Source organism: Onychomys torridus, chromosome 23, assembly GCF_903995425.1.
Source record: "Onychomys torridus chromosome 23, mOncTor1.1, whole genome shotgun sequence".
NCBI lineage: Eukaryota > Metazoa > Chordata > Mammalia > Rodentia > Cricetidae > Onychomys > Onychomys torridus.
In genome coordinates this window covers 14632013-14656333 of record NC_050465.1, presented here as the reverse complement: position 1 = coordinate 14656333, position 24321 = coordinate 14632013, and positions in this window count along the sequence as shown.

Below are 24321 nucleotides of genomic sequence, written 5' to 3'. Positions count from 1 at the left end.
CCCCCTCCACTCCATACTACCTCCCATTGCAAGATTTTAATCATATTGTGAACTCCAATATTGGGTCATTTAGTAGGAAAGCCTGCTTCTAGCTATAGTGTAGCTCAGCTCTAGCATAAACCTTTAATCCAAGAGCATTATGCTTCAATATTGTAAGCAGGATTAAATGAAATCCACCATCATTAAGAGACAGAGCAAGCAACCAGTTGACAGGAAATAACCATGGAGAAAAAGAGGAAGTCAGGAAGGTGGAGATAGAGGTCTACAGGAAGTAGAAGGGAGGGAGATCCAGATGGATGAGTATCTGAGACAGAATAAAGGCTCTCTTTCTGGGACACTAGTGGAAAAGGAAGCAGCTAGGTGCTTTCTCTGCTTCTCTGAACTAGCAGGTTTTCACTTCAGCATCTGGCTCCTGGGTGTTTATTGAGAAAATAGAATGATAGAGACTTAGTTAAAAATAACATTCGGCATTCCAACATGTGTCAAAAACACAGGGACAGAGAAATTCAGACCCAGACAGAGGAATTTAATCAAGAACCTACTGCACCACCATATGATAAAACTGAAGAGGGGGGACCCAAGGTTGTTAAGAAACTAACCTTAGTTTATCCAGCTACTACATGAGAACTACCAGAAGATGATAGGCACCCTTAAGGTTATCAAGAAGTTAGATGGAATCTTATAGAAATATTAGATTTGAGGAAGCAGCCATTTCATATGTTGTGCATTCAACCTATGTGAAGCAGATATTAAATTAATGAGAAACTCAAGACAGAATTATTCCCAAGACTGAAAAGATTTAGCTTCAACAATATTGAAAGCTGGTCCTCAGTCACAATGGAGAACATGGTTGAAAGAGGAAGCTAGGTACATAGAACAATGAAATAGGGCTAGAGGGATTAATAGTTCCCAAGACCAGGTTTTAGTGAAGGCCAATGTGCTGACTAGCAAAGACAGCATGAATCTGATCATTATACTTTGGCACTATTTCATTTGGTAGCTTTGAATTCTTGGGACAAGGTTGAAGAATCAGGAAAGAGGTTTGAATCATTTACTCAAATTATACAAGGCTGAAAAGAAGCCTTCACTGGTTTTTTGCAAAGATTGACTTCAGCTGTAAATAGAGTAGTATCAGATCCGAAGTCAGGCAAATATTAGTTGAATCATTGAATTTGGAAAATGCTCATTCACGTTTCATAAAGGGTGATTATATCTTTAAAGGCAAGATTAGAACCAATATATATTGGTGAAATTATTAAGGCCATTCTATGTAGTTAAAAGGGAGGTTTATTTTATGGGGTAACTTACAAATGAAGGGATAGGTTGTAGGGTCTGGCAAAGGTATGGTGCAGTCCAGTGGTGTTCTCTGGAGAACTCTGCTCGGTCTACCTCCTGCATCCCTTGTCCAAGAACCAAGAGAGAGCCCTCCTCTCAATCCTGGGTCTTCTGCTTCCTCCTCCGCCCCGCCTTGTGGGCGTGACCATTACCGAAGCTTCAATGGGGGTTGGAACTTTCAGGCCAATGCTGGGATGGCTATCCACTCAAATATATGAATTTAATAAAAATACAGCTGATATTGGATCTCAGGTTTATGATGATACCATACTAGAAAAAATAATTTCTTAAAATTTTAAGAAAAAACAAAATATGAGATATTTTAACAGTAGTAAGCAAGGTCATTTGAAAAGGGATTTCAGGCAAGGCTCTCCTAGAAAGAACCTTTTTTTTTCTAGAGATAATCCAAAGAGAAGACCCCAGCTTTTTGGAGTATGCAGAAGGTATGGCAAAGGCAGGCCCAATATCAAATTTGATTCAATCATTCCCTGTCAGTATCAGAGATATTCATCCACAGAACAATTAAAAGATTTAACTCCTATTGTTAAAAACAACACTGCTCTGAATATAATCAAGAACAGAACATCTTCAGTAGATAAAAAATCAGGAAAGATCAATGAACAAGTGTTTTTGCAAATTGCTATACATGATCAGAGACAAAAGCTAAAAATTCAAATAAATGGCATTGCAATTGAAGGCTTAATAGCCATAGGAGAAAATGTAACAATAACTTCACCCAAATGTTGACACCCAGATTGGCCTCTTCAGAAGGCAAATATTCAGCTTCTATGGAATGGAGCTATATCTCAGGTAAAACAAAGTGCAAGATGGGTCAAATATATTAGGCCAGAGGGAAAAATAGGAAAATTTAAGCAGTGTGTGGCTAATATAGTCATGAATTTATGCAGATGTGATTTTTTTTCAGCTGTAGAAAATACAGATTAACATTGCCTCTAATCTCAGAAACTAACCATAAAAAGAATGCTTCTGAAGAAAATATTAAATGGTATTATCTAGAAGAGTCACAAACCATTCAGGTGGTACATAAGCAGGACACAACAGCTGCTGTTGGTCTTTCAAAAGTACCAACCTTTCTACCTTCAAAATGTTTAACTGACAAACCAGTGTGGGTGGAAAATTGGCCATTGTAATAAAAAAAAAAATGCAGGCACTAGAACAGCTAGTACAGGAGCAAATATATGATCAAAATATTGAAGAATCGACCAGTCCTTGGAATTCTCCTATATTTGTCATTAAAAGGAAGTCTGGAAAATGGAGACTGTTAGCAGATTTAATAGCCATAAATAAGGTGATTCAGCTAATTTTTCCTTTACAGCCCAATATTCCCCTGTATTCTTTATTACCTAAGGAATGGTCTATTGTAGTGATTGATTTAAAAATGTACTTTTTTTTTTTTTTTACTATACCTTGGCAATAACAGGGTAAAGAAAAATTTGCCTTCATGGTGCCTACTTTTAATAATGCTCAACCTATTAAAAGGTTTCAGTGGAAAATTCTTCCATGGATTCCCAGCAGGCCCAGCTGGTGTCAAATATTTTGTACAGCAGCCATTAGAAATAATTTGTAAACAATTTCTTCAATATAAAAAGTATCATTACTTGGATGATATTTACTGGCTGATTCAGACACAGATAGCTTAGAAATAATGTTTGCAGAAGAAAAGAGAATTTTGCTCTGCTCAGGATTACAAACTGCTCCTGAAAAAAAGAGGAGAGATTCTATTGATTATTTAGGATAGAAGATAGGTTTACAGAAAATTCAACCATAGAAAATACAAATCAAGAGAGATCAATTATGAACTCTCAATGATTTTTCAAATATTTCTGGGAGCTATTAACTGGCTATGACCCACAACTGAATTAACTACTCAAAAGCTATAGTAATTTATTTCAAACCTAACAGGTGATAAGGACTTACATAGTCCAAGAAAATTATTAGCTGAGGATAAGAGAGAATTGGCTCTGGTAGAAAAGAAATTATGGGATGCACTTGTTGATCAACTGGATCTAAAGATAGGTTGTATTTTATTATTTTGCCTTCTGCTCATTCTCCCACAGGAATTATTATGCAGGAAAAAGATAATATCTTAGAGTGGATATTTTAGCACACATACAGAATTGAAACAATTAAAGACATATGTAGAAAGGGTTTCTGAACTGATTCTGAAAAGAAAAATGAGACTTTGTAAAATAGCAGGCATAGTTACAGAAGAAATTGTGAAACCTTTTACTATTGCTGGAATTGCCTCATTATGGGAAGAAATTGAACAATGGCAAAGAGCTCTCATTAATTTTTTTTGTAGAGATTAGCAACAACTATTCCAAAATCATGAGACTTTGGTGTGTAAAAACAACTAATTGGATTCATCTTCATATAGTAAAAGGGAGCCCCTGAATTTTATATGGATGCAAATAAATCAAGAAAAATAGATTATAAGTCAGTAAAAATAAGTAAATTGTCTCAAAACCCTTATGATTCAGTTAAAAATCAGAGCTACATGCCATTTTTTATGATATTATTAGATGTTCCTGCATCTCTTAATGCAGAAATCTCTCAAAATGCAGAAAGAGATGCTATATATATTGAAACCAATGAACTTATTCTGGATCACTTATAATTAACTTCCCTATTTATTCAACTACAACAATTAATCAAAAATAGAAATCACCCCTGTTATATAACACAAATCAGATTCCATTCAGGTTTATCAGGCCCTTTTTGTAAAAGATAATGATGAAATTGATCATCTTTTAATAAGAAATGTGCTAGAAGCCTCAGAATTTTATAAGAAACAATTGATCAAAGGTTTGAAGAAAGATTTTTCTAGCATTTGGCAACAAGCCAAAGAAATTTCCTAACTATTATTTGAATAGTCAAACTCTGTTACCTGCAGAAAGTAACCCAAAATGTACCAAAAGAAATGAAATATGGCAAATGGATGTGTTTCATTTTTCAGAGCTTGGAAAATTAAACTATATGCACTATACATTAGTTACATGTTACGGATTTTAATGGGCAAGTGTTTTAAATTCTAAAGAGGTTGATTATATAATTACACATTCATTAGAAGTTATGACTATTATAGGGATACCTATATAAATTAAGACTGGCAATGCTCCAGCATGTGTTTGTAGTAAAATGAAACAGTTTTTTCAAGTTACAATATAAAGCATATTACAAGTATATAATACAATACTTGTATTATATAGAATATAGGACAAGCAGTTATAGAAAGTTCTAATTGCACTTTAAAAGCTATGCTTAATTAACAGAAAAGGGTAATAAAGACCCCCAGAGATGGATTAAACATTGTTTTGTTAAATTTAATTTGTTTAAATGCTAATGAGAAAGAAATAACTGCTGTGGAGGAAACAGTAGAAAAAAACTGCTGAATTAGATCACCCTGTGTATTTAAAAAATATGTGACCTCAGAATGGAAACAAGGATATGTGTTACATTGAGGAAGAGGTTATACATTTGTTTCTGCAGGAGAATAAAAGCTGTGGTTACCATTGAAATTTATAAAGATAATATTTGAACAAGAGGAACCCCCTGCATAAAGAAGTGATTAAAAAAAAAAGAGAGTTCATCTGACAGCTTGGTCATTCAATCCAGACAAACTTATAAAGAGAAACAAATGACTTTCATTTGATCAAGCATAAAAAATAAAAATAAAATAATAATATTTTCAAATGTCAATTTACCAAAGACACACTTGTCTCACTGGCAGGAAAGGAAAAAATGGGTTTTCTTTAACCATGTGCCTTAATTCCATGTTAAAATGTTAGACTATAGATTGCCACATGGCCCATGCCATTTTAGCCATCAGCTTTTGAATTTTCTTCTTAAATGCAAAGGATATTTTCATTGTTTGGTATTGAAGAAACACAGTTAAGAGATTTAAAATGTGTTGTGCGAATTCAAAGAGTTACTACAGTTTGAACTTGTTTTCTAAATCCCTAAGATTTGGAGTGATTTGGAACTAAGATAAAATATTTGAACAGGCAATGGTAGCCCATGCCTTTAATCCCAGCAGAGACAGCTGGACCTCTATAAGTTAGTTGTTTTCTAAATTCTAGCATCACAATAAACAAGGTGTTGATAGCACACACCTTTTATCCCATCACCCAGGAACAAAACTCAGATACAGCTCCTTGTTGGTATGTTTGCACACTAGAAAAATCATATACCATATTTACATATTATTATAAACCCTCTATAAGGTTACTGGAAGGCAGATAATTTCTAATTGGGATAGGAACAAAGAGCAGCTTTTGTAACTGCCAGTTTGCTCTTCTTCCTGCATGCAACTCTGACCAATATTGCACTAGATGATACTTAATATCACATTTATTGGTGAATTGGCAACTGGGACCTCTTCGTAAAGCAAAAAAAGGAGTCCACCAACATTTGCCTGTTGGCTTCTATTGCAAATGCTTTCCATATACAAAGAATAAATATTCTCTCTTTGAAAAACAAATCTAGACATTGCCTTACATAAGAACATCTCTTACAATGATGGATTGGATCTGTTCAAAGGTAGAGTCCTTCACAGGCTTAGCCATAAAAGGAAAGGTATTACAGTGGAACAGGTACCTATCTGAGTTATTTTGTGACCAGGTCATAGTAGCACAGGGGTCTGTGCCTTCCCACACTGAGGACTATTGACTATAAGAAAAACATAAGGAAAGGAAAAGGAAAATCTCTATCTTCTCTAATTCATGATGCATGTGCTATGGTATAGCTAGATGTTAAGCAAAATGGAAAACCACTAACTGGTGGATCAATGGCAAAGATATCTGTCCATGGGAGGCATAAATACAGATGATAAGACCTAGCAAAATTTAGCAAAAACATCAAATTTTATGTAGCTCATACAGGCAAGAAAGACAAATGAGTGAAAGAATGGACAAATTGTCATCATGTTTAATTAAAACTGAAGTTTTAAATTTGCCAGGGAACAAGTTCAGAATAAATCAGCAAGAATGTTAGCTTAAATATTTGAAAAACTTGGAGTTTAGTCCTAACACTGAAAAATGAGGGGAAATGGAGAACCAAATTTGAACCTGTACAACTCTATGAGAATAGTTACTATAAGGAAATTATAGCCAGGCAGTGGTGCATGCCTTTCATCCCAGCCCTTGTGGGGCACATGCCTTTAACCCCAACACTTAGGAAGCAGAGACAGGCACCTAAGTATTACAGTATATATTATTTAAAAGCCCCTTGCAAAGGGTAGGCTGAAATTCAAAGTGAATGTCCTTTGTGATCTAAAAACAAATACACCTTAACCTAAAATTTATGTATATAGAGAATGGGGAATATAAGTATATTTACCCACACACAATAAGATATATTTAATTTCAAAATTTCAAAAAGAACTCTTTTTATTGAAAAACAATCCTTTTCTATTGCATAAAACCATTTTCCCTAGCAAAGATATAACCTGCCAAAAAAGGAATCCTTTAAAGTTAGGGTTCAGGCAGGATTTTACTTTTATCTTTCCAGGATTATAAAAGCATCCAACTAAGGAATCCAGAGACCATTGGAGAAGTGAGACATCTGAAAAAGGACAGATCATATCTCTCTCTCTCTCTCTCTCTCTCTCTCTCTCTCTCTCTCTCACACACACACACACACACACACACACACACACACACACACATACACAAACGTCCCAGGAAAAAGAGTAAATGGGTCATGTGGTATTGCCTACCTCCACTCTTCTACTGGCAAGGATTGTCCCTAAACTGACAAACACCATGCTGAGTTCATATGAGACTGACATGAACATTTTATAGTACTTTGAACTCAGAAATACTTAATCATAAGACTGCCAAATACACCCAGGCTGGACATTGTGGAAAGCTTGGCAGAAATACCTTCATTGTTGTAAATAGTTTTACTTGGTAGAATTAAAACCTTTACTTTTTATTTGGACAAAAAGGGGAAAATGTTGCAGGGTATTTGATCACAAAAATCAAATGTGACTCCCAAGATTGTGTTATTTACTGGAAAAACATGCTTCTACCTGTGGTGTAACTCAGTCCACATACAAACCTTTAATCTAAGAGCTTTCTGCTTGAATGTTGAAAAAAGGAATAAATAAAGTCAACCATATGCTATGAGGCAGAGCAAACAACTTGTTGATAGGAAAAAAACATAAAAGGAAGTCAGGAGGATGGAGAAAGAGAGACGCACAGGAAGTATAATGGAGGGAGACCCAGTTAGAGGAGTTTTTGTTTGAGATGGAGTAAAGGAAAGCTCTCTTTCTGGAACAACAGCAGAAGAGGAAGCATCTGGGTGCTTTCTTTGCCTCTCTGAGCTAGCAGGTTTTCACCCCAGCATCTGGCTCCCAAGTCTTTATTGATAAAATAAAACAATAGAGACAATTAAAAACAACAACCTGCAACAGGGAAGAGACTTGACCCCAGGGTTATGAAAGTGTAAGAATGAGCCTTGCCCCTCACCAGCTGCAGCACACACACAGGGGAGTGGGCCCTATACCCCTCCTCAACAGCACACTAGAGCTGACCCTGCAGTTGGGGTCAGTGTAGGGGTGACAGACCTGAGGGCATAAAAGCAGGAATGCTGATAGTGTCTCCCATTCTTATGGCCCATACAGAAATAGGAAGAGAGGGCCCTACTCCTTGCCTGGGCAAAACATTAGAGCTGGCCCAGGTGGTATGAGTGTGGGTGAGCCAGATCTGAGGATCTGGGAACAGGAGAAACAACTCAGCTCCTTGTTACATACTGCATTGGATAAGCTAACCAAAAAAAAAAAAAAAAAAAAAAAAAAAAAAAAATGCTGGAGCTCATCAAGGATAGTGAGGGAAAGATGGTTAGCTGACAAACAAAGCTACCACCCAGGCCTGTGGTGACATATTGTGTACCCAAAGAAAGCTTTCCTTGAGGATCAGAGGCCAGAGCCAGCCACTAGATTAAACACAGAGACCAGACAGTGGTGGCACACACCCTTAATCCTATCTGGATTTCTGTGCGTTCAAAGCCACACTGGAAACAGAGTCAGGCAGTGGTTGTACACATGCCTTTCAACCCAGGAAGTGATGTCTGTTCGAGAAAGTTGTATAGGCATAAGGAAACAGGAACTCACTTTAGGCTGAGGATTTCATAGAGGTAAGAATGTGGCTGGCTTGTTCTGTTTCTCTGATCTTTCATCTTTCAGCCCAATATATGACTCCATTTTTTTAAATAAGACCTTTGAAGATTCTTGTTACACAAGCCCAGACCCAATGCTGAGTTCGTTCACCCCAACATCCACCTCATCTATGAACTGTTGGAGCAGGTGAAGGGGACAAATCTACAGACCCAAAACTGCAAGACCTCCACAACACAGGACAACAGGATATCCAAAAGGTAGCAGAAGCCAGAGCCCTAGAACCAGAACATTAACTCATAACAATGAAAACTTATAAGTAAAGATGAAAGGACTAAGGGTAAATTGCGTGACTCAATGGCCACACAACAGCTTCCACAATGAGATTCTTCTTCTTTTTTGTTCTGTTTTGTTTGTTTAGTTTAGGTTTTGTTTTTTCTTTTAAATATTGTTTTGTTTTGGAGGGTGAGTTGCAAAGAGAGAGGGTGGATGCAAGGGGAGGGAGATAAATGAGATCAAGATACATGATGGTGAAATTCACAAAGAATCAATAAATGTTAAAAGAATTTAAAAAGATAGAATGAAAAATTAAAGAAAATATAGTCTTCATATGCACCACACACACTACTTTAAAAGCTTAAATTGTGAACAATTCTGTGGTAATAAATTCAAACCATTAAGATGAAAAGAAAAGATTTTAGGGGAAAATGGTTGTCAAGAAATCAGAAAAAGAAAAGAAAAGCAGAATTGTTTACATATTTATAGCAGACTATGGGGGGCCCTCTCTCAGGGTCCAGGAAGAACTGCCACCTGCTGAATATCTAATCTTTGATGATAATAAATGAATCTAAGTACACAAAACTCTAGTCCACACATTTTCTTTTCCTGAGTCAATATTCTATCTATACTGTTTCAGTTCTACTCTTACAGTTGGCTTCTCTCTACCCTTTTTCCTCCTGTCCTATCCTAGTTCTAACTAAGCTCCTTTTGCCTCATCCTTGTCTTTGTCTTCATTTCTCTCCATCTTGGTTCTTCCCATCCCTCTCCTGGAACTGGTCTCTGTCTTCCCTTGCAGCCTGACTCCTACAATGCAATACAAAAGCTTCCAAGGACCCCACTAGAGCTGTGAAAGCCAGCTTCATTTGCAATCCAAAAGGGGACTGAATAGTGGAGATGAGGTCAGATAAGGCTTTGAATAAGTCAGAAAGGAAATTTATGTGCTCAAAATGTATTCTTATAAGTGGTTAGGTGAGCCTAGCATAAGTTTGCTCAAACTACAATCTTACAGGTCATTAGGTAAACTAGTCTATAGGTCCTTAAAATAAAACTATCTCTATTTTCCTGTGCCACCATATGTACTGGCAGGGTGGGGTAACTTTGCCCAGAGCTAGGAAACCTGTCTCAAAGCTACTTTGTACCTGGTATTCAGAAAAACCCATTTGTTCTGAGTCAGTTGCTCTAGAATGCCTTTTGTGGTGAGAGGGAAAGGAGGGCCTGAGCTTCTTTTGCATAAGAAATAAAGCCATGCATCTACATATCCACCTGTCTCCTTTAGGCATTGTCTCTGTAAGGGTGATACTTTAGTTCAGATCAGCAGCAGGTCTGAGAAGCTTACAATGTTTGCCATTATGGCCTAGGAGTTATGGGTACACAAGAAATTGACAGTAGGAAATAGCTGATAGATTAAAAGCCTAATAACATCAAATGTTCTTCGATATTTGATTTCTCCTCCAGAAAGATTCCTTGATCCTTCTAGGTATAGCTTTATCATATACATCTTAATCTCTATTTCATATTCTTGTAATCTGAAGCACATATTTGTTTATTATACTTTTTCATTTTCATTTTTTGTAATTTCATATTTTGTACAATGTATTTTATCATGTTAACTCTGCCCCACTCCTATCAAATCATTCTCATGTTCTCAAGCCCTCCAACTATGTATGACCACTTTAAAACACACACACACACACACACACACACACACACACACACACACACACACACCAACTAAGTCTAGTTGGTGCTTCCCATACATTCTCTTCGATGTGAGGTCTTCATTGGGGAGTGGTTGGCTCACCAAAGACAGTTACTTAAAAAAAAAAAATCTGACACTGACACTCCTCTCCTAGTTATATTCAATTGGCAATCGCTCCTTAGTTGGGGATAGGTGATGGTTTCTAGCTGTGCTCTTACCCTGAGAGGAAAAGTCACGAAACATGAATCTACTATCAATAGTTTTATTAAGATCAGGAAAAAGGAATAAATGTCCTCAGGCCTGTGGAAGGACACATTGAGAAGGGAGTAGGGGAACGTGGCGCCTGTCTTTTAAGGGCCAGCTCAAACCTGTGCACACAGGCCCAAGTGGCTACTCCACAGGTGTGCATAGATCATGTGGTTATGCCACACGATTATGTGACCACTCAGCCATGGGGCACAGGTTTCATAGGACATATGACCCTGAAATGACTAGGTGTCCTGCTTGGCATGTGCGACCATGAGGACAAGGTTGAAGTTCCTATCACTGGGATTTTATATCCATCTCTCAGCTGGAATATTTTATAGTTTAAGCTTTGATGGTTTTTTTGCATGCTGTGTAAACCTGCTGTGAATTCCTATGTGAATCAATTGAGCCTATAATTTCAAACATTCCAAAAATGAATATTCGGAGTCCAAGTGTACTATATATCAAAATTTAAACTCCTAGAAGCAAAAAAATGAGATTTCAAAACTCTATACCATATTTCAAAATATATAGAGGAACTAAATTTAAATTCAGAGTATCAGGTCAAATAAGTAAATATCAAAATCAGATACTTCATTTTTCATTTCATTGAAAATAGATTTTTTAATTCAATTATATTCTGATTATGTCTTCCCTTCTCCACACTCCTCCAAAATTCCCTACATTCATCCTCTCCATTAGAATCCACACCCTTCTGTCTCTCTTTAGGAAATAAATAAGCATCAAAATAATACTAATAAAATAAAATAAAAACTAACCAAAATATGACAAAACAAACAAAAGAAAAAGTTTCCAAGAAAAACCATAAGGTATACATGTATTCACTTGTTCATATGTACAGTACTCACCTAAAAACACAAAACCAGAAGTTGTAATATATATGCAAAGGACCTGTAAGTTTAAAAATAGAAAGAGACAACAAAATGCAGTGACAAGATATAATGAGATCATGACCCTCCAAAGATGTCACTGAGTTCTTCTTGTGTTGGCCGTCTACTACTGGGCATGGGACCTGCCTTTAGGAGTGGTTTGTAAATCCAGAGTTACAACATTGTAGGGAAATGATTTTTACTTTATTTTTGTCTTGACTTGTCATGGGTGCTTTTTCTTAAAAAATTGTATTACTCATTTTACATACTATTCAGAGATTCCTGTATTCCTTCCTCCTACACCTTCATCCTTCCCCCACCCACCCCTAGCCTTCTTACAAGGAGGTAAGGCTTCCCATGTGGAGTACACAGAGAGGTCCAAGCCCCTCTCCCTGCCTCAAGGCTGTACAAGGTGTCTCACCATAGGTAGTGGGCTCCAAAAAGCCAGCTCATGCATCAGAGATGGATCATGAGCCTACTGCCAGGTGACCCCTTAAGCAGATAAAGCTACATAACTATCTCACTTATGCAGAGGGCCTAGTCTAGTCCTGGGGTAGGTGCCACAGACGTTGGTCTAAATTTCATGAGTTCTCACTAGTTTGGTTTGATTGCCTCTGTAGGTTTTCCCATCAAAATCTTGATGCCCCTAGCTCATGGATTCCCTCTTTCTCTTCGCCTGGGCTCCTGGAGCTTGACCTGGTGTTGCACTGTGGATCTCTGCATCTGCTTCCATCAGTTACTGGAGAAAAGCTCTATGATGACAGTTAGGGTATTAACCAATCTGGTTACTGGGGTAAGGCAATTCAGGCACCCTCTCTACTATTGCTAGAAGTCTAAGTTGGGGTCAGCCTTTTGGATTTCTGGGTACTAGGATTCCTAGCACCCAATTTCTCACTATTCCCATGATATCTCCTTCTACCATGGTATCTTTCATTGCTCTCCCCCTCCATCCCTGTTCTACCTCGACCATCCCATTCCCTTATGTTCTCATCCAGCACTCCCTATCCTCCATTGCTTCCCCCATCCCCAGTTTACTTATGGAGGTCTCATCTATTTCCCCTTCCCATGGTGATCCATGCATCTCTCTTAGATTTCTCCTTGTTAGCTAGCTTCTCTGGAGCTGTGTATTGTAGTCTCGTTATCCTTTGCTTTACATCTCGTATCTACTTATGAGTGAGTCCATACCATGTTTGTCCTTCTGAGTCTGGGTTACCTCACTCAAGTTGATATTTTCTAGTCCCATCTATTTGCTTGCAAATTTCACGGTGTTATTGTTTTTTACTGGTGAATAGTACTCCACTGTGTATATTTACCATATTTTCTTAATCTATTGTCTGGTTGAGGGGCATCTAGGTTGTTTCCAGTTCTTGCTATTAGGAATAATGCTGCTATGAACATACTTGAGCATGTGTCCTTGTTGTATAATTGAGCATTCTTTGAGCATATGTCCAAGAGTGGTATGGCTGGGTCTTGAAGAAGATTGGTTCCCAATTTTCTGAGAAACCATCATACTGATTTCCAAAGTGACTGTACAAGATTGCACTCCTACCAACAGTGGAGGAGAGTTTCCCCTGCTCCACATCCTCTCCAACATAAGCTCTAATCAGTGTTTTTGATCTTAGCCATTCTGACAGGTATAAGATGGTATCTCAGAGTCATTTTGATTTGCATTTCCCTGATGACTAAGGATGTTGAGCAATTTCTTAGATGTCTTTCAGCCATTTGAGATTCTTCTGTTGAGAATTCTCTATTTAGCTCTTGTTCGGTATTTTAATGTCTAGTTTTTAAAATTCTTTATATATTTTGGAGATCATCCCTGTCAGATGTAGTGTTGGTGAAGATCTTTTCCCATTCTGTAGGCTGTTGTTTTGTCCTATTACTGTGTCCTTTGTCTTACAGAAGCATCTCAGTTTCAGCAGGTCACATTTATTAATCGTTGTTCTCTGTGTCTGTGTTACTGGTGTTATATTTAGGAAGTAGTCTCCTGTGCCAGTGCATTCAAGACTACTTCCTACTTTCTCTTCTATGAGGTTCAATGTAACTAGCTTTATATTGAGGTCTTGGATGCACTTTGGCTTGGGTTTTGTGCATGGTGATAGATATGAAACTATTTGCAATCTTCTACATGTTGACATCCAGTTATGCCAACATGATTTGTTGAGGATGTTTTCTTATTTCTATTGTACAGTTTTGGCTTTCTTGACAAAAATCACATGTTCATAGGTGTGTGTGTTAATGTCATGTTCTTCAATTCAATCCCATTGGCTCACATGTGGGTTTTTATGCCAATACCAAGCTGTTTTTATTACTATAGCTCTATAGTAGAGCTTGAGGTCAGAGATTGTGATTCCTCCAGATGTGACTTTATTGTACAGGATTGTTTTAGCTATACTGGGTTTTGTGTTTTTCCATATGAAGCTGAGTATTGTTCTTTCTGGGTCTGTGAAGAATTGTTTTGGGATTTTGATGGGATTGCATTGAATCTGTAAATTGCTTTTGGAAAGGTTGTCATTTTTATTATGTAATCCTGCCTATCCATAAACATGGGAGAGCTTTCCATTTTCTGATGTCTTCTTTGATTTCATTCTTCAGAGACTTAAAGTTCTTGTCATACAGGTCTTTTGCTTGCTTAAAGATACCCTACGGTATTTTATATTATCTGTGGTTATTGTAAAGGGTGATGTTTCTCTGATTTCTTTTTCAGCCAATTATCATTTGTATACAGGAAAGTTAATGATTTTTTTTCTTTTAATTAATCTTGTATCCTTCCACACTACTGAAGGTGATTATCAGATGTAGGAGTTCTCTGGTAGAATTTTTGGAGTCACTTATATATACTCTCATATCAACTACAAATAGTGAAAGTTTCACTTCTACCTTTCCAATTTTTATCTCCTTGATTTCCTTATGTTGTCTTATTGCTCTAGCTAGAACTTCAAGTACTATATTGAATAGATATGGGGAGATTGGACAGCCTTGTCTTATTCCTGATTTTAGTGGAATGAGTTTCAGTTTCTCTCCATTTAATTTGGTGTTATTTGTTGGCTTGCTGTCAACTGCCTTTATTTTGCTTAGGTATGTTCCTTATATTCCTGATCTCTCCAAGACCTTTATCACAAAGGGATATTGGATTTTGCTGAAAGTTTTTTTCAGCATCTAATGAGATTATCATTTTTTTTAACTTTCAGTTTGTTTATATGATGTATTACATTGACAGATTTTCATATGTTGAACCATCCTTGTATCTCTGGGATGAAGCCTACTTAGTCATGATAGATAATTTCTATGATATATTCTTGGATTAAGTTTGCCAAAATTTTGTTGAGTATTTTTATATCAATGTTCATGAGGGAGATTGGTCCGTAATTCTCTTTCTCTGTTGCATCTTTGTGTGATTTTGGTATCAGGGTAACTGTAGCCTCATAGAACCATTTTAGTAAATTTTCTTTGGTTTCTATTGTTTGGAACGATTTGAAGAGTATTGATATTAACTCTTCTTTGAAATTCTGGCAGAATTCTGCACCGAAACCATCTGGTCCTGAGCTTTTTAAATTATTTATCTGATCTTGATTTAACTTAGGTATGTGGTACCTATCCAGAAAATTGACTATTTCTTTTAGATTTTTTTCAATTTTGTGGAGTACAGATTTTTGAAGTATGACCTGATGATTCTCTAGATTTCCTCATTGTCTGTTATGTCTCCATTTTCACTTCTGATTTTGTTTATTTGGATGTTCTCTCCTTTGCCTTTTTGTTAGTTTGGATAAGGGCTTATCTATCTTGGTTTTCTCAAAGAACCAACTCTTTGTTTCATTGATTCTTTGTATTGTTCTCTTTGTTTCTATTTTATTGATTTCAGCCCTCAATTTGATTATTTCCTGGCATCTGTTTCTTCTGGGTGCTTCTTTTGGTTCTGGAGGTTTTAGGTGTGCTGTTAAGTTACTAGTGTGAGATTTCTCCAACTTCTTTATGTGGCCATTTAGAGCTATGAATTTTCCTCTTGGCACTGCTTTCACTGTGTCCCATAAGTTTGGGTATGTTGTACATTCGTTTTCATTGAATCCTAGGAATTCTTTAATTTCTTTCTTATTTCTTCCTTGACCCATTGGTGATCCAGTTGAGCATTGTTCAGGTTCCATGAGATTGTAAGCTTTCTGTAATTTTTGTAGTTGTTGAAATCTAACTTTAAGCCATGGTTGTCTCATAAAATACAGGAGGTTATTTCAAATTTTTTTGTATCTGTTGAGATCAGCTTTATGACTGAGTATGTGGTCAATTTTAGAGAAGGTTCCATGGGGTGCTGAGAAGAAGTATATCTTTTTTTTTGTTAGGGTGAAATGTTCCATAGATATCTATATCTATTCAGTCCATTTGAGTTATAACATTTGTTAGATCCCTTATTCTGTTAATTTTCTGTCTGTAGATTTGTCCATTGGTAAAAGTGGGGTGTTGAAGTCTTCCACTATTAATGTGTGGTGTTTAATGTGTGATTTAAACTTTAGTAATGTTTCTTTTAAATACGTTGGTGCCCTTGTATTTGGGGCATGTATGTTTAGAATTGAGACTTCATCTTGGGGGATTTTTCCTGTGATGAATATGTAATGTCCTTCAATCTCTTTTTATTGATTTTAGATTGAATTATATTTTGTTATATATTAGGATAGCTACACCAGCTTGCTTCTTAAATCCATTTGGTTGGAAAGTCTTTTCACAGCCTTTTACTTTGCGGTAGTGTCTGTCTTTGAAATTGAGGTGTTTTTCTTGTATGCAGCAGAAGAATGGATCCTGTTTTCATATCCATTCTGTTAGTCTTTGTGTTTTTATAAGTGTATTGATTCCATTGATATTAAGAGATATTAATGAGCATTAATTATTAATTCCTGTTATCTTTTGGTGGTAGTGTGCGTGCATTTCCCTTCTTTGGGATTTGCTGCTATGGGGTTATCTATTACCTGTGTTTTCATGAGTGCATCTGACTTCCTTAGGTTGGAGTTTTTGTTCTAGTGCTTTATGTAGGGCTGGATTTGTAGACAAGTATTGTTTAAATCTAGTTTTGTTTTGGAATATCTTGTGCTTCCATCTATGGTGATTGAAAGTTTTGCTGGGAATAGTAGTCTGGGCTGGCATCCATGGTCTCTTAGTGTCTGCATTACATCTGTTCAGGACCTTCTGGCCTACAGAGTCTCCAATGAAAAGTTGGGTGTTATTTTGATGGGTCTGCCTTTATAAGCCACTTGGCCTTTTTCCTTTGCTGCTCTTAATATTCTTTCTTTATTCTGTATGTTTAGTGGTTTAGTTGTTATGTGGTAAGGGGACTTTCTTTGGGGTTCTTGTCTATTTGGTGTTCTATAAGCTTCTTGCATCTTTGTAGGTATTTCCTTCTTTAACTTGGAAAAGTTTTCTTCCTTGATTTTGTTGAATGTATTTTCTGTGCCTTTGAGTTGGTATTCTTCTCCTTCTTCTATCCCTATTATTCTTAGGTTTGGCCTTTTTATGGTGTCCCAGATTTTCTGGATGTTTTGTGTTATGACTTCTTGGCTTCGGTTTTTTGTTTGTTTGTTTGTTTGTTTGTTTTGACTGACAAATCTATTTCCTGTATTGTATCTTCTACACCAGAGATTCTCTCTTCCATCTCCTATATTCTGTTGGTTATGTTTGCATCTGTATTTCTATTCATTTACTCAGATTTTCTATTTCCAACATTCTCTCAGTTTATGTGTTCTTCATTATTTCTGTTTCATTTTTCACATGTTTGCCTCACATGTTTAATTCCTTTTTCATGGTTTCCTTGGCTTTCTTTAAGGGATTTATTGATTTCTTCCCATTTTTTGTTTATCATGTCCTCAATTTCTTTAAGGGAATTTTTCATTTCCTCTTTAAAGGCCTCTAGTATCTTCAAGAAGTTATTTTTAAGGTTGCTTTCTTCTGCTTCTACATTGTGATGTTCAGGTCTTGCTGCTGTAGAACCATTAGATTCTGGTGATGCCATATTGCTCCTTATGTTGTTGTATGCATTTTTACACTGGCTTCCCCTGTCTCTTCTGCTAATAGGTGTAAGTGGTGCCTGTGTCTGAGTGAGCTGCTCTTGGTCCAATCTATACTTGCTGTGTCTATATATCAGGGAGCCACTCTGGGTCCATTCTTAGCTTTTGGTATAATTAGAACTGGTGGATTCTGTGCCTCAAGGAGCTGTTCTGAGTCCTATCAGGGATCTTGGTCCAATGAGAGCTGATGGATTCTATGTCTCAGGAAGCTGCTGGGGTCCCAGAGGGATGGATAGGTTTGGGGTAGGGCATGGATCTTTTAGATTGTAGGGCCTGATGGGGAGTTTTGTTGGAGGGGCCTGCCTCCAGAAGTCTTCGCTGCTGGGGGACAACTGTGGTAGTGATAGGTGGAAGTTTCCCAGGACTGGTTGTATTCCCAGGCCTACGTCCTAGAGGCAGGACTCTCTGGATCAGGAAATGATTTTTAATTTGTGAGCAGTTATCAATTGGAATTTCTTGGTTGGATATGGGTATTTGCATTTGATTCTCCTCTCAGCACTTGAATCCCATCTGACACAACCCATGCAGGCCATGTGCATGCAACCACAATCTTTGTTATATATATGTCATATATTCTCTTGATGGTTCTCTTCTTTATTCTTCTCTCATGTTACTCTCCTTTGTTCTCTCTCCGTCCATCACTTACATACCCCAACCAAATCTTTCAAGCAGTGCAGGAATCATAAAGGGTTATATTCCATTTATCAAGTGAATGATTGTAGGTAAAGATGTGCTTTTTATCTCCTAACATGCTTAAAAACAGTCATCTTGACAACTCACATGCAATGTATCTAAGTAGTTTGGCACAGAATAATAGATCATGAGCAAGCAAGGAAAACATTTTCTCAACCCACCATTTTGTTGAAAGGCAGCAAAGAAAGAATAGATTATTATCTCTCTTGAGAGTTAATCCTATAAGGAATTTTATTTTATTTTATTTTTTGTTTTTTTTGAAGACAGGGTTTCTCTCTTTGGAGTCTGTCATGGAACTCATTCTATAGAACAGGCTGGCTTCAAACTCAGAAAGATTCTCCTGCCTCTGTCTCCCAAGTATGGAATTAAAGGTGTGTACCACCATTTCCCAGCCATTATAAGAAATTTTAAAGGAATCACAAACCTATAAACTGCTGAAGAACCCCAAAAATGAGAAAATTTGGTATTTGTAACCTATACTTTTGTGGTTATTAGCCACTTTGGCCTTTCGCCCTGCATTCTCCAAGGCAGGGGAATGGGAATTCAAACTAACTCATGACTCTGTAAACATTTTGAATTAACATTTTGTAATCAGAAGTCATACATTTTTTATTTGCTTTGGACCCCAAAGTTGCTCAGAGAGTACCAAGTCTTGGGGCATGAAGATACCCAAAGTGTCATTAACCTTCTAGTTCAGATACAGGTCAACATTCCTGAGATGTAAATTTCTTAGAATCAGCTCCAGTGGTCACTCACAAGAGACAATGGCACCATGGCACTTTAAATCTCAAAATATACTTTTTGACCTGTGTGTGACCTCTGACTACAAAAAGAAACCTGCAGTATCCTTTTTAGGGGTCTACAGAGTCAAATTATTCTCTGCATTCCTGACTAGTCAAAATTTTCTTCCCTACTGTGCCCCTGAACAAAAATTATTTCCGTTTCTAAACTTTGGTGTTCTACTGCCTATTATTTGCACAATACTAGGACCCCACACTTGTATACATAAAAACCAGTCAGTCAGCTGAACTTTGAATTTTCAGGGTGCATACCTATATTAGCAAATTGAGTTCAGGAATAGGTAGGTACAAGGAGTTAATCATCCATTAGTTAGCAATAGTTGGGCTTAATGAGTCAGACAGCTCAGATATGTGTCCTTGTGAACTTTAGATTGCTTTTCTGGGGTTTATTTATCTTAAAAACCATTAGCAAGCCATCTGGTCTAACCTGAAGTTATAGTGAAACTTTGTTTTAATTAATTGTGCACAGAGAAACTTGTGACTGCATCTTTTTAACATTAGGAGAATTAGTGTCAGCCTGGCTCCTGGACTTAAAGTGTTTTCTTTAATCATCAATCTGAGACCTTAGCTATGAAATATATCTTTGTATCTATTTTTATTCATCAAAATTCCATATAGGCTATCCATTAGATAGTACAGCTTAAGGAGGAATTATCTACTTGATAATCCAAAGAAGAAAATGCCCAGTAGTTCGGGATGTTTTCATGAGATTAACCTACTACATTACAATCAGTGAGGGTCTCCCCAAATCCATTCACACCAAGCCAGATACCAGGGAAAGATTGTAGCAGCAAACATGTAAAGACACAGAAGAAGCAAAATACATTTTGGAGTCTAGAGTCTCATAACCTTCCTTTAACAAGATTGACCTATCAGAGAGTTTCCTCCTGGTGGGCTGACACCTCAACTGCCATTTGCTGCCCTTCTTACACGGCCATGGTCACATTCCCTTAGTAGAACAGTAGTGTTTGGTTTTATCATAGGATCCTGGCCTATATGGTCTCTGGTTCTTGGCCACCCACGCAGTGTCAGAGATGGGTTTCATCTAATGGAGTTGGCCCTAAATGATATCAGATGTTGGGTGATTACTCCCATAAGCTTTGTGACAATATTGCAGTAGCATATCTTGCAGGCAAGCAATCATTGTAGATCACTTGGTTGGTGTTTCCGTTTCTCCTTTTGTAACATGTACAATGCCTTCAAGTACCATGAACACTTGGTCAGTATGGCCAAGGATTCTATGTAGGAATCATCTTGACTTTTCTATGTTCAATGAGTTGTTTAGGTATTGTCTTCTGCAATAGGGCCTTACCACCAATTTGAAGAATGGAAATAATAGCCTTGGCAATAGCCTGAGTGATCTGAGTATTCCCATGAAGCCCTTTGGCAACATCTTGATTAGATGTAACCCACCCCTGACACTGGCAGTTTCAGCTTCATGTAAAAACTGTCCAGCTGGGGGCTCTGTCTCTCCTGTCATTCAGCAATTTCATTTAGACAGCCTTCATACATGTATATACTTTATGAATCTTCTGTATTAATATCCCATATGGCATCTCAAATGGTCCTTAATTTTAGCTGCCCCATATCATATTCACTCCCTTGTACCTCTTTTCCTTCCCTTTCCCTGTTTCATCCTCCTTTTACTGCCCCCCCATCCATCCACAGCTATACTGTTTCCCCTTCCTAGAGAGATCCATCTCTCTCCCCCTTCCCTTACTCAATACCTAACCTCTGTGGTTATACAGATTGGATTGTCACTTGCTTATCAAAGACTTAGCAGCCAACATCCACATATAAGCATATATATGATATTTGTCTTGGCTGGATCTGGTTACCTCATTCAGAATGATTTTTTTTCTAGCTCTACCCATTTGCCTCTGGATTTCATGATTTTTAAGTAATATTCCATGTGTAAATGTAGCACATTTTTTTTTATCCATTCATCTATTGATGGATATGTAGATTGTTTCCAATGTCCCTATTATGGTTAGAGCAGTAATGAACAAAATACAGCAAGTATCTCTGTGGTAAGATGAAGTGTTCTTTGGGTATATGTCTAGAGCAGTACAGCTAGATCTTGAGATAGATTGATTCCCGTTGTCCTGAGGAATCATCACATAGATTTCCATAGTGGCTATAAAAGTTTGCTCTACCACCAACAATGGATGACTGTTTATTCCTCTTACTCCACATCCTCACCAGCATGAGCTGTCATTTGTTTGCTTTATCTTGGCTATTTTTATAGGTATAAGCTGAAAACTCTTACCAGTTTGTATTTCTCTCTCTCTCTCTCTCTCTCTCTCTCTCTATCTATATATATATATATATATATATATATATATTCATTTTATATACCAATCACAGTTCCCTCTCCCTCCCCTTTTCCTACTTTTTCCCTACCCCCTCCCTACCCACACCTTATAGGGGATATAGCCTCACTTAGGTAGTCAACACTGGCTGGCATACCAAGTTGGGGCAAGATGAAGCCCCACCCCACTGGATCTTGGCTGAGTAAGGCATCCCACCATAGGGAAAGGGCTCTAAAAAACAGTTCATGTACCCAGGATAAGTCCCAGTCCTTCTGCCAGGGGCTCCACAAACAGATCAAGCCACACAACTGTCATCTACATTCAGAGAGACTAGTTAGGTTCCATGCAGGCTCCCCAGCTATCAGTCCAGAGTTCATGAGCTCCTACTAGTTTGGGTCAACTGTCTCTGTGGTTTCCCCCATCATGATCTTGACCCACCTTGTTCCTATTAATATCTCCTCCTTTTCTTCAACTGAACTCCATGAGCTCAGGCAAGTGCTTGGCTGTGGGTCTCTGTATCTGCTTCCATCAGTCACAGTGTAGGTTCTATGATGATAATTGTGGTAGTCATCAATCTGAGTACAGGGGAAGAGTGGTTCAGGGACCCTCTCCACCATTGCTAGGAGTCCTTCATGTCTTCACCCACCATCTCCCTCCTCTACTGCCTCTCCTAGTTTACCCAGGAAGACTTAGCATTTGCCCTTCTTGAGATGATACATGCTTGACTCTCTTTACCTAGCTTCTCTGGGGTTGTTGATTGTAGCCTGGTTATCCTTTGCTTTGCATCTAATATCTACTTATGAGTGAGTACATGCAATGTACTAACCCCACATCTGACAGAGGGCTGATCTCCAAAATATATAAAGAACTCAAGAAACTAGACATCAAAATACTAAGTAATACAATTAGAAATTGGATATAGATCTAAACAGAGAATTCTCCACAGTAGAACCTCAAATGGCCTAAAGACATTTAAGAAATTGCTTAACATCTTTAATCATCAGGGAAATGCAAATCAAAATGACTCTGAGATACCATCTTACACCTGTCAGAATGGTTAAGATCAAAAACACTGATGACAACTTATGTAGGAGAGGATGCAGAGTAAGGACAACACCCCTCCACTGTTGGTTGGAGTTTAATCTTGTACAGCCACTCTGGAAATCAGTATGGAAATCTGAAAATTTTGAATCAAACTACCTCAACACCCAGTAATACCACTCTTGGGCATATACCCAGAATATGCTCAAACATACCATAAGGACACTTGCTTAACTATGTTCATAGCAGCATTATTCACAATAGCTTGAACCTGAAAACAACCTGGATGCCCCTCAACCAAAGAATGGATTAAAAAGATGTGATACATTTACACAATTGCATATTACTTGGCAGAAAATAACAATGACATCTTGAAATTTGTAGGCAAATGGATGAAACTAGAAGGAAATCATCCTGAGTGAGGTCATCCAGACCCCAGAAAGACAAACATAGTATGTCTTACCATTTTTTAACATTCTCTGTTTAGATCCACATTTTATTAGGTCAGTTGTTTTTTATGTTTGTTTTTGTTTTGGTCTCCAGTTATTTTAGTAATTTATTGTATTTTGCATATTATCCTTCTATAGGACGTGTAATTGGTAAAATTCTTTTCCCATTCTGTAGCCTGCCACTTGGTCCAAATAAAATATCTTTAGCCACACAGAAACTTTCCAGTTGCATGAGGTATCAATTTTTTATTGTTGTTTTTGCTGCCTGTTCTACTAGTGTTCTGTTCAGAGTCTTTTCTTGTATCAATGAGATCAAGTCTATCCTCCACCTTCTTTTCTATCAGATCCAGTGTATCTGAACACCTGATTTTATGAATAACAAGAAAATTAGCTCCTAGTCTAGAGTTTTATTGGTCACAGATTTAAATATCCACAACAAATTACTAACAAGTCTAATAAGCAACATATATTGAAATATTGCCTGAATGAGCCATGTTATTATTTCAGCAAAGACAAAAGAAACATTTGTTTAAAATGATCACCTATTATAGCTAACACCTGATTTTACACACAAGAAAAAAATATAGTCAGATCTTATTTCTCTAACTGAAAATAGTAAAAATAATTTTCATAAATCCAATTTTTATTGTATTTACTAAAACTAAATTTTCTACATTTTGCACATCACTTTTAATGAATCTCAAACTAAATTTTTTTTGGCCTAACTATATTACTTAATGTAAACTAGAAATTGTACCATTCTGTTTTATCATACACTGTATTTCTCTCTCTCTCTCTCTCTCTCTCTCTCTCTCTCTCTCTCTCTCTCTTCTTTGGATCTGAGGATCGAACCCAGGGCCTTGCGCTTGCTAGGCAAGTGCTCTACCACTGAGCTAAATCCCCAGCCTTCAATTATATTTTATGAAAAACAATGATAAATAATGCAACAACACAAATTTATTGTCTTATGTGCTTAAGAAATAAATGATAGATTTAGCTTTCATATGATTTATAATCAAATTTCAGATACAAACTCTTAATATCTCACATTTAAAATAACATGTAGAATGAAATATAACAGGACACCTCAGTCTCTCCCTCTAATAGGAACTCAAAATATTTGTAAAATGAAAACTTCTACTTGATATAAACATCTTGAGGACTATGATTACATCCTTGTCAGTCCTCTTTAGCACATGAAACAATACCTTATTGACAACCCTGAAGCTACCCCTTAATATAAAACCACAAAAACTCATACATTGTTTGATCTGTTTTTAAATCACTTTGACTCCATGGGGCCATCATGTTTCTTTTGAAAATCTCAAGTAGAAGATGGTGTATTTTCTAGCATATCATGACTAACATACCTTTTATTCTTTGGTTTTATATTTA